Source organism: Neopsephotus bourkii, unplaced genomic scaffold, assembly GCF_033783945.1.
Source record: "Neopsephotus bourkii isolate Nb327-2 ecotype Australia unplaced genomic scaffold, CSIRO-AGI_Nbou_v1 NB_1376, whole genome shotgun sequence".
In the NCBI taxonomy this organism is placed as follows: Eukaryota; Metazoa; Chordata; class Aves; order Psittaciformes; family Psittacidae; genus Neopsephotus; species Neopsephotus bourkii.
In genome coordinates, this window is record NW_026901855.1 from 1,095,409 (window position 1) to 1,105,993 (window position 10,585).

The following is a 10,585-nucleotide window of genomic DNA, read 5'->3' on the forward strand; positions in this document are numbered from 1 at the left end:
GCTGGCGATGGGGGATGACAGACACTGAGTAAGAAGAGTGATACTGAACTGATCATGAAAAGGGGGTGAGAAACACTGCACCAATGCTTGTTAGGAGGAAGAGGCTCTAAAGCAGGACTCAAAGATGTAAGAAAGGATATCAGAAGAATAGAACTGCAGAGCTGAATGCCAGCACCAAGCATCTGCACTCCCTAGCAGGCATTTCACAACAGCTATTGAGGCTGAACTTTGAATTCACTTGAGTTTTGCCCTACCTAACGGCAGCGTCTGCCCTTGCAGCTAGAAGGAATATCCAGCTGGTAACTTTGCTTTCAGGTCCATCAGTAATGGCTGCATTCAATCATCAGATGTGGCACTGGTGGACCCTAAATTACTGTTGTTTGATTAAGCAATGCTGTCAGAAATGTGTGCTCTGCAACACTTGAATGTTATTTAGCTGGATTGGCATGGAGTAGCAGTAGTTTCTGACCAAAGTATTCCGAGGAATGTTAACACTTCAGTTGAAATAGACCCAGCGCAGCTACCTTGAACTGTAAAGCTAACATGCATCAAGCAATCATTCTTAAGTCCATGCTGCAATCTTCTTATGGTAATAAGGAGCTACTAAGAACCAGTATTAAAGTACACTCCTTTTCCTGATGGGGCAAAACATTTTAATTTGATGGGGAAAAAGAGACAGACCTAAGGAAAGAAAAAGACTGGGGTTTGTGTTTCTGTGGTAAGTACTGTGTACGTGACAAATAAGTCTTATTACTGAGGGGGAAATGATAATTCATGCTGGCATATAACATATTTTGATGTCTCATATATCTTAAAAGACAAAAGCACTTACAAGGATGACAAACGGCCCTGAGCATGGCAGAGCTGACTGCACCCCTTTAGTTAGAGAGCAGTGTGTTGGCGGCAGTCCTGTGGTCTCCTTTGAAAGCCAAGAACTCCCCTATAGCAAACTCGTACTATCTCATGGGATAAAGACCACAGATTTCCCCTTTGATTTTCAAGAGCTCTTGTCATACCAAAGAAAAGCCAGCATTAAATGTGTGCCACCTTTGCCCCTGCACTTTGGGGAGCTCTTATCACAGGAGAGACTGCATTTCTGCTTTCAGATTTTGGAAGGACAGAGAATCTATTGCATTTTCTTGCAGTGCCCTAGCACATTGGCTCTAAAGCAGAAAATTAATGATGGACAGGTTGCAAAACAAATTCTGTGAAGTTTGCTTTGCAAAGAAGCTGATCCAACTTTTTTTCACCCCAACAAAAGCAGGTCTCAGAGTAGCTAGCTAGAAGACTTGCTTTTTTCCTTTAGATACAGCACCAAATTTTGCAGATTTAATAGCAAAATTTATATTCTGTTTCCTTCTGTTGTATACGCACATAGATGAGATTTTAACTTGCTTTTTTTTTCCAAGGGTAAAGATACGGATTTCCAAGCCATACAAAGTAAGAACTGTGCCATTTTGATAAAAATTACTTGAATTCTACATATTATTTTCACAATCCCATTTTCCACTCCTGTATATCACCTTTTTTTTTTTTTTCAGTATAGACTCTGTGGCTTGCATGTGGTCTTGCTTTTGCTATACCAGTTTCTTGACAGCAGGATCAATCCTGCTCCTGCCAGGTGCTGAAACTGCTGAACTCACTTTGGCTGAATAAAAGCTGTGGGTGCGACACCAGCAGCTCTTAGCTCCCCTCTGTGGAATGCTACATTTGTATTAACATGTATCTTTCTTTGTGATTTTTTTTTTTTTTCCCTGAAACTGAAAATGATGCCCTTTAAAATCTCTTCCTGGAGAGAGAGAGAGAGAGAGGTTGAGAGAGAGACTAAAAAAAATACACTCCCCTTGGAATTTAACCTTAATTTGAACCAAGATCAGTGAAAGAAAAGCACTTTCGTGCATTGTTCACCAGCTCCACCCAGCCAGCCCCTTATCTAACCTGAGTCTCTATTGCCTATAGCTTTGTAACTTTTGCAGTAGTACTCTCCACATGCTCTTACATGCTTTAAAACCAACCTGGAGACACTGTGACATTATAATACCAAGAAACACCTCATGATCCTATCTTGCAAGTCTTGAAGACTGCACAGGGCAGCAGCAGTCCTTCTGCTGTTTTTTTCCCTGTCCTCCCACAGGTTTATAAAGGGCCTAGTGCGTAATGCAAATAAACAGCCATAGTTATTCCTGACCCCTGGCAAAGCTGATAGCAGCAGCTCAAAGCCCTGAGCCAGCCTCTCCCTACACCCCAAACCAGGGGATATTTAAACATTAGTAACTCTCCATTTTAACCTGGTTCCTTGAATTTCTTTTGCCTTGAGAGGGAAGGAGCCAACCCTTGATTTGCATGACGTCAGCTCGGGGTCAAAATTCAACCTTAAACACTCACATAAAAAAGCAGGCTTCCTTGTTTGCTCTTCAGAGGCGGACTTCCACTGTACGTCTCCTATCATCTGTGCTCAGGAGAAACAGCCAGTAGATTGCTTTCTTATTACTTTTCACTTCCTAGAAAAGGCAAACAGCTGCCCCAGGTGTGGTCCACCTTCATGCCATCCCCTATCAGCCATCTGCTCCCTGCAGTCATCTCCCTTTCCCAGCATCCCTCAGTTTCTCCTGACTTGTGACCACTTGGCCCACCTTCACCCGCTTATTGTCTGCTTTATATCCCTTTCTTCCACATCCTGAGTCTTTCCTCCAAGCCCTCGTTGTTCATTATTTCCACCCCAGCTGCTCTCGTGCCCCACAGCACCAGGTTTTCTCCCTGGTTCTCCAAGCTTCCCCAGCCCCATGGCCCTTTTTGCTAAGTGCTGTCTTCCTTCACCTGCAGGCAGATACGGTAGACACCTGGCAGAGGGCAGCAGGAGGTGCCCAGCCATGCTAGTTAAAATTGTGCACATCATTTGGGAAGCAAACTTCTTAAAATTGAGGGTAGGAATCAGGCATTCACAACAACTGTTCGAAATAAAGACCAAATATCGTGAGGCTCAGAAGGAAAGAGAGGATACTATTAAATGCACCAGTGACTTGCCATGTAACCTCCCTTTTTAGCAACCGCCAGCTGCTTTTTTTTTAAGAGCTGCTTTGCGAAATGCCGTTTGTTTTCATTCTATATAGCCTCGTAATAAAACCGTTCAAGGAAATACTGCATATAGCATTGTTCTTACACTCCTCGAGTGTTTGAAGGACCCCTTGGAACGAGTGTGCACCAGGAGACTGGAGGGAGGAAGCAGGAAAATCGAAATATCAAGGAGACACGGTCAAGCATGATTCATTTCGGTCTTTCAGTTGAACCCGAAGCAGGATCAGATTTCACATCCACCCTCGACGGGGCTGGCATTTTCACACACACTGCAAACCCGTTGGCATGGAGGTGGCTTGATTTGAGGGTTATTACAGGTGCCGTTGGCATGGGGGGGGGGGAGGGGGGTGTATTTTTAAGAAAACCGCAGATGAGGAGAACAGTTACTCGTGCTAAAAAAAAAAAAAAAAAAAAAAAAAAAAACACAGAAAATCTCACACCCTTCTTAACCTTTCTGACAGCTAGGCAGCTTTAGTAGATACCCAGCCGCAGGGGAGCTTGCCGGCCGGACGCTTCAGAGGTGGCTGGAAGCGCGGTTGACCCCCCCCGGAACGGGGAAGGCGGCTGAAGCCCGCGGAGCACCTCTAGAGTCTCGGTTTCCCGCCCTGGGACCCGCTGCCCCGGGTGCCTCCGCCCCAGCTCTCTCCGAGGCTCGGCCGGCAGCAGGAAGCCAACGAGGAAATCCCCCGGAGTGCGGGAGTGCTCCGACCGCTGCCCCCCGCCCAGCGGGGATTCCCCGGCCGGCCGCTGCTTGCAGCGATGGGCCAGAGATGGCTCAGCAGCCGTGTCCCGTGGGGAGGGGAGCACTCCCTTGCTTTTAGGACCTGGGAGGAGGGGAATTCAGCACAGTCCCAGGCTGACAGTGTCAGATCCCCGGTACTTTACAGCAGGCAGGCTGACCGGGCAGAGGTATGGCTGGACCGCTCTGCGCAGGGGTAGGCTCCCGGCCGGCTGTCTCTCCCTGCCCGCGGGCCCCGGCACCACCCTGCACACCCTACCGCTGCAGGACCGACAGCCTCCCTGCTGTCGGGGCAGCCCACACCGCTGGGCTGGCGTGTGCTGGCGGCACGGGAGCTGGGGGGAATGCGGTGGGATCCCCGCGCGGCGCTGAGGCAGGGGGCGAGTGTCGCCCCCCCGGCCGGAGCCCCGCGGCCGCGCCAGTGACTGCCCGTGGCGAGGGGAGCCCTCCGCCCCTCAGGAGAAGCCCCTCGAACCGCGCTGGAACCGGAGGGAGGAGGAGGGCGAGGAGCAAACCAGCCTGTTACCCCCCCCGTGATCTCAAACGCCTATCGGAGGCCCGAGTTGTAATTCCTCTTGTGATCATTCTGTCGAGGGAAGAGGAAGCATTTGGAGGTTGCTTTCATTCATCACAGCATTGCTATATATATCTTAGCTTTTTTTCCTGTCCATCCTGGTTGCATGCTGGTTCTCAAGTGGGTTTGACCTAGTGACTTGCACTCTACAGGCACGCAAAAGGTTTTTACTGCATCAACTTCTATGTCCATCATTTGTAGTTATCTAACTTTAGAGCACATCTGAGCTAGACATTTCCACCTTCGTTGCTATCAAAAGACATGAATAGCCGAGAATGAAGAGGGAAAATTCAGAGGCTCCTGTGGGTGAAGCTGGCGGGCTGTGCAGAGCTCCCTCCATATCCCACCCGGCTGAGGGTGGCAATGGGAGCCTCTACTACACACACACCCTGATTTGAGGCTGCCTGTCACATAGATATCCCAGCTGGTTTCAGGGCAGGCTGAAGCTGGTGGGTCGGACCACAGGAATTGTTTGTCACTGGGTTTGTTTCCAAAGCCGAAAACGTTCTGAGTGGCTTTGCCCTCAGCGTGTGCACAGGTTGGCCCCTCCACTGAAGCATCCACAGAAACCGAGAAACAACGCTTGTGTCCCCCAGCCATTCGCTGCCCCGCAGAGGTGAAGGGGGAAGGTCGGCCCCCTGTGAAGCTCTGCCAGTGCACAGCTGCTGGAAGGGAAGGAGGGTCTTCATCCTTAACCTAGCTGGTTTTTACAAGTTCTACCATCAGGTCAAATGAAAGTGATACTTCTAAAACCTTTGTACTGGTTTCACTGGAAATAAAGAAAGAAATCCACAGAGCTGCCTTCCACCTCTGCCTGTTAAATCAAGACACTTAAGGAAAGAAAAAAAAATATCTGTTTAATTTGGCGAATCTCTCGTGTGTATCTTTACTTAGCACTGCATAGCATTACATGCAACTTTTGGCCCTGGAAGTGATGAAGGGCGTGAAACCCTGGACAGATTTAAACCAGAAAGAAATGCAGGCTAACTAGTGTTTGATTGGTCCAGTGAGCTGGAGATGGTGCTGTGTCCTCCTTTTTGCTAGAAAGAAATCCGGCGTGAAAGCAGAACGTTTGTTGCCTAGGAATTAAGTTGTTGCTGCTGCTTATTCCTTACCTGAACTCCTAATCCTCTGTTTGTGCTACAGCACAAAACAAATTATTTCTCGTAGACCAAAGGGCTCCTTTGTAACAATTAAAGTCTATTGTGTTAAAGTATAAATGGCACATTGATCGTTAAGGTAAGCTGACTTGTAAAAAGTAATTCTTGGACATGAAGTATGTGGTCATTTAATGTATACTTTGGAGGAGTCATTATGCACGGGGAGGTAAACTACAAACAGTAAAATGCTCAGCTAGCCAGTTAGCATGTATGCTTGGTCTAAACAGACCTCAGAAGAAGCAACGTGAGGTTTGTTCCTACTTCTGCCAAAGAGAAGGGTATTTTGCTACTGCGTTCCCTGGGAACAGCTACCTTATTCTAGAATTTTAAAATTTCTTAAATAAATAAGCAGCCCCCCTCCCCTCAAATAAAAATAAACCCCTAAGGAGCTTTGCAAAGTGGGAAATATTCTGAAATCCTTGAACCTCGGACTCTGCTGAGGTCAGTGCGATCTCGGCCCACACTCATTAGGAAAAGAAAAAAGAAAAAAACTACCCCTGCCCAGGGAGTGTTTGAAAGGAGGAGCGTGGATCCACAGAAACCAGTCCTGTCAAGGTCATCTTTTTCTTATGAGAAGCAAGGCGACGGGGTCAGCATTACTGCACATGAGGAAACCCCACGGGTGCTGAGGAAGGCCGTGGCTCTCTCCTTCTGTTTCCCTCTTTGGCCAATGTGTCCCTGTTAGGCCAAATATCTCACCGAAGGCGATGCAATTTTTTCACTCCCAGAGAGAGTTCCTCATCTGACTAATTTAGTGTTCCCGGCTCCCAGTTTAGAGTGGAGTGGAAGGGCTTCTGTTCCTGGAGGGCAATTCGACTTTTGGGAGGTGGGGTGCCCCCTCCCCCCCCGAACAGCCAGTAGGTCCCTGGTGACTGATGTATGCTTTGCTGGGCCCCTTCTCTGTAACTACCAACCCCTAAAGGGCATTTCCTTGAAAAAAACAGTTGTGAAGACATCATTTGCATCATTTGTGGTGGGCACCCAGGATGTGAGGCCGGGACTCAGCATCTTCCCCCTGCCTGGGGAGCATCTCCGGGGTCGCGGCGACTTACTTCCCCCACCCTCCTGGTCCTCCACCCCAGTGTAAGCGCACTGAAGGGCCCTGCTGTGGGCTCAGGGAAGTTTGGAAACACAATGGTGTTCTGCAGTGGGATGGATGGTGTGCGACGGTGTTCAGAGGCAGGTGAAACTCGAAGATTTCCATCCCCATCCCATCTTCTCGCAGCTCAGTTTGCCTGTGGACACACGTGGAACACTCACCCACACACCACCCACACAGGGTCCCGTACTCCCTGTAATACATGCGATACCTTTAACCAGTCATTGCTATATTTTGCTTGGCTTTGAAAATTAGCCTGTTTGGATAACACCCGATAGAAAACATTTACGCTGGAAGCCAAACAGACAAATATTTTAATCTCTCATATTAACACAGCGGTTTTCCAATCAGTTGATTTTTTGTGCTCGATTATTTATTTATTTGTGTGTTATTCATTCATTTGCTCTATTCATTCACTTATTCATTCATTCGCTCTGTCATTCATTCATTACTCCGTCTCTTGCCCTCCATCGATGAGACCGAACTCATGGTGACACAGGCCTTGCCCTGGTAGAGGCAGCACACCTATTAGCCGGGATGGTATCGAGGTGTGATGGTGTTGAGAGACCTCCACCCTGACCCCTACTAGGACAGGCATTGGAGAGCCCCCGAGGCCCCTGGAGGTGTCAAGGGCTGAGGGGGCTGTTTGCCTGCTGGGCTGCTCTTGCTTTGCGGCCTTTCCCCACCGCTGCCAAGCAGCCATGAAGCCAACATGGGTAGGCAGGGAACAGAGGTGCTCCGGAAGCACCCGAGCAAGGTAAGTGTCCCCTCCCGCAACTCAGATGACACTGGGACGGGCGCTGGGGTGCGCCAGGGCAGGTAGCAGAGCAGTGGGGCCCGTCAGCCCTGGAGCCATCCCGAGGACAGAAACGTCAAGAACCTCCAACCCAGTCGGTGCCGGCACGCAGGATGAGGGAGGAATGCATCCTCAGACCACCAACGCGCCTTGAGCCGTACAATGCGCCACTTAATACACTTCTGTAATTTAAACTTCTGGAGACCCCCTCCTTCCAAGCCGATTTTCGATATAGGTGTTTTCTCACCCCCCCCCTTTTCCTTTGAAATACCCCCACCCCCCTCATCCTCCTGCTCCCTTTCTTCTGAGCCCCGCTCTCTAATTCTAGATGAGTATTACTTTGCTCTTTTCGTTGGCCAAGCACAATTGTGTTATTGGAGATAATGAATTCAATCCCCATCAAAGAGTATTAGGAGCGCCTTGGCCCTGTAGTGCCTTTTTTCAAACCGGGAATGAAAGGCAGAGAGAAAATTCTCTGGGTAGCCTCTGCGATGGCAGCTTTTGAAGTGAAGGGAGGCGGGCATTGTTGTTCACATTTTTGTCCATACGGCTGAAGAAAGACCGGCGGCTTTTGATGAGAAGATGAGAACCGCCTCGTCAGTTGAGCAACAAGTTAGATGGCGAAGTCTTACCGCTGCTTACGGCCTGTGGATAACATATGTCCCGCATTAATAGGGGCTCTAGGGAACAATTGCACGGAGGGGGGAGGGAAGCTCTGCTTTGCACCGGCCAGCGCCTCTCCCCCTCCTCTGGACACCGATGCCCGAGGGGGCTGGTTTTAAGGGAGACTCGAGGAGATGCCCCGTGGGTTGCTGAGGTGTCAGCGGGGCTGAGCGACGGGGAGGTGGTGGGCCCAGGCCCCGGGCACGTGGGAGGGGGGGCAGGGGGACCCCTGCCAACGGTGGGTATGTGCTGGGTCTCCTAGATCACAGATTCTGGTGGTTCTGCCAGGGCTCCTAGTGGCTGGGGCGTTATGTTCTTTCTGCTGCCACGTATTTGGAGGCGAGAGCATTCCCACTTTCTAAACTGGAGTCTATTTCGACACACACACACACACACACACACAAAATGTGGGGTCAGGCCTTAGTTTTCTTGCCTTTTCTTTTTTGTTGTTCCCTTTCCATTTCATATAGCGTCATGACATACCTGAAGTTTGTAAAGTGCTTCCTTACATGAAGGGATCGGGTAAGGAAAAAATAGAAGAGGGAAAATGTCTCTTGGTCACATCAGATAACCTTAGAACTAGAAAACTTGTTGCATACATTTGAATAAGTTCAGACATGTTCTTATTCCAACCTCCTGCCTCGCAGTTCAAAGATTCTCCGCCCCCGGGGCTTTCTTATGCTAAAGAGGTCATTACTGAGAGTCACTATGGAGAGATCCCGGGTTGCAGAATGAGGCCCACCTCCTAGTTACCAACATGTTTACATTTTCCGCTGGTCATAACCGGAGGAAATGTGTGTTAGTAACCCGCCGGGCAGGCTCGGGGAAGAGAAGGAATAAAAGGGGAAATAAATTTCAGCTGCTGCGCAGTAGATTGCAAATCTAGGTGATTCATTAGGGATCACTTAGAGGTATCGGGCACAAAGGCGGTGATTGCCGTAGAAATGGTTGCTGCTCCCTGGGTGGGCGGCTCTGCCCTGGTGCCCGGGATGGCTGGGAGCAGGTGAGAGCCCGCCGCGGGCCCCTCGCGGCCCGGGAGCGTGTCTGCCCCGCTAGCGTGGCGTGGGATGGAATTACGTAGGTCCCACTCTCAGCGGCGTGAGGTAGCTTCCAGAGTCCTCCCGAAGCGGGTGCAGCCCTTTGGGGGGGGGGGGGGCCCAGCACGGCACGTCCATCTGACTGCTCAGAACCAAGAAGTGCTTTGTCCGTGAAAGCGATGCCCCGATGCCCTCGCCCCAGCCGATGGGGATGTCTTTTCCCCCGGACGAAGGCGGACTCGGCACCCTTTCACTGCCAAATGGTGTGCGAACGGGCCCCACTTCGGAAGCAGAAATGCGGTCACCCGAAACATGTCCACCCGGGGACTCCTGCCCCCCGCTATTTCCTCTTGGGACTCAGTGAAGGAGAAGGAAGGGGGTCGCAAGCCCAAAGCTGGGCTGGACCACCGGTGGGCAACGCCGCCCGCTGGGACAGGTTCAGGTTACCGGGCCCGGCGGGGAGGGCAGCAGCACCCGCACCTCGCTCCCGCACCTCAGCGGGGGCACCTCTGGGAAGCTACCACGGCAGCGGAGGCACGGCGGTGCCCAGCTCCAGCTCGAGTCCCGCCTGCGGGCTGTAATAATAATAATAATAATAATAATAATAATAACAATAGTGACGTCCATTATGTCGGTAGCTCCCCCTTGGAATAACGAGCAGGTGTACGAACGTTTACTGGGAAAAAATATAAAACAGTAGTAGCAAAATAACGACAAGTTTCCCGTAAAATAACCCGCCTGGGCAAAGCCCATTCGAGCAATGTTCCCGCAGCAGAGGCGCCATTCCCGGAAATGATCGTTTCAATGAATTCACCTAAATGTAAGTGTTTTGGGGTGGGGGCAAGAGAGGATACTGCAATTTTTTTCCCCTCGTAAGGGCAAATGGATTCTGCAATGAGGCTACACATATATTTTAAATCCTAATGACTGAAGACAAAGGTGAGCACTGGCAGTTTGATCTGTCCAAAGTTCAAAGATCTGAAGTCTCAATGAGTTTCTGTTTGAGGTGAAGGGGGGAAACACAAACACCATGGCACGGCTTGGGCCAGAAAGTTGCACGGTTTTGGAGTGAAATACGAGGTTATTTACACTAATCTATCCTTAACTGCTACTTTGTCACAATGGACAGAATAATTAGCAGAAAATAACCAGAGGGAACAAAGGCAGGTTTTCTTCTTATCGCCTCACGTTTTCCACTCTTCTCTTCCATCAATTATTTTCTCCTGCTACAAAATACCTTTCGACACTTCAAATAGCAGAAAATGTACGATCTATTTTTTTTTTAGTTATTACTCTTCCTTTGCTAGTGTAGCTGAGAAGCCTCGCATTGCATTGAGAGAAAAAGATCACCCATTTTGCAGCACTGCCCTTGACATTTAAATGATCAAACTAATTGCATTTTTTATTTTAGCTATTAACCATTCTTCCATATTTCCTAAAGC